A 1,056-nucleotide genomic window follows, 5' to 3' on the forward strand; every position below is an offset into this window, starting at 1 on the left:
TTTTTTCCTTTTGTTGTTGTACTCTCTCTCTCTCTCTGTATATATATATATATATATATATATATATATATATATATATATATATATATATATATATATATATATATTATATCACTTTGCGGGCACACGCATGTGCGTTGGAAGGGTCGGTGGGCTGAGGGTGCGCTCTTAAAAACAGATTAAAAACTCCGGAAGCACACACCACTCGCTTTCAATGAACAGAAAGAATAAAGGGTGCCCCATCGATTTCACGGAGATTAAACCATTGACTGCTTAACTTTGATGAAACGAATTAAGTGAGGCATAAATTGGAAACGCAGTTACCTCTCTTATATGTATTTATCAATGGTGTGATTGATGGGGCTTGAACCCCCCCCCCCCCCACACACACACACAAAAACAAACAAACAACAACAACAGTATCAGTATCAGTAGCTCAAGGAGGCGTCACTGCGTTCGGACAAATCCATATACGCTACACCACATCTGCCAAGCAGATGCCTGACCAGCAGCGTAACCCAACGCGCTTAAAAAATTGCATCGACCGGGAATCGAACCCAGGTCACCCGCGTGGCAGGCGAGTATTCTACCACTAGACCACCGATGCTGCACACAACAACAACAAAAAACAGTAATGCAAACCCAGGAGGAATGAGTCTTAAAACAGAGTGGTGACTGACAGGTCTTGTAAGCTCAGTCTTGTCTCAGTGTTAGTGACAACCCCCTTTCATTGACGAGCATCCCTCATCAGCAGCACAGTCATGAGGTCAACACTGAAAGACGTAAGAACAACCCGAGCGAAATATTCAGCTCACAGACTGTTCCAGCCCCCTGGGGTTGTATTGCCTGTGTCAGCCTGTCACCTGCCCGTCCTTCTTCCAGCCCGGCTTCTTGTTGTCTGGAGCTGCGTAGCGTCGCTTGAACAGGAAGTTGTGAGTGTTTCTTGTGGCGCTGAGTGCTGAAGAAGTAGGTTTTGATCGTGACACTGTGCTGCCCTATGTCGGCTTTTATCTTCTTTTTTTTTTAAACCAGGGACTGTGAGAGCAACACAGACAG

General features: G+C 44.7%; 1 non-coding gene across 1 annotated transcript; it reads right to left on the bottom strand.

Annotated features, from left to right (window-relative positions):
• Positions 1–536: 536 nt before the first annotated feature.
• Trnag-gcc (transfer RNA glycine (anticodon GCC)) lies at positions 537–607 on the bottom strand. Its single transcript has one exon. It is a non-coding gene; the product is annotated as a tRNA-Gly (tRNA).
• Between the last annotated feature and the right edge of the window lie 449 nt (positions 608–1,056).

The sequence above is a fragment of the Babylonia areolata genome, chromosome 8 (assembly GCF_041734735.1).
Source record: "Babylonia areolata isolate BAREFJ2019XMU chromosome 8, ASM4173473v1, whole genome shotgun sequence".
In the NCBI taxonomy this organism is placed as follows: Eukaryota; Metazoa; Mollusca; class Gastropoda; order Neogastropoda; family Buccinidae; genus Babylonia; species Babylonia areolata.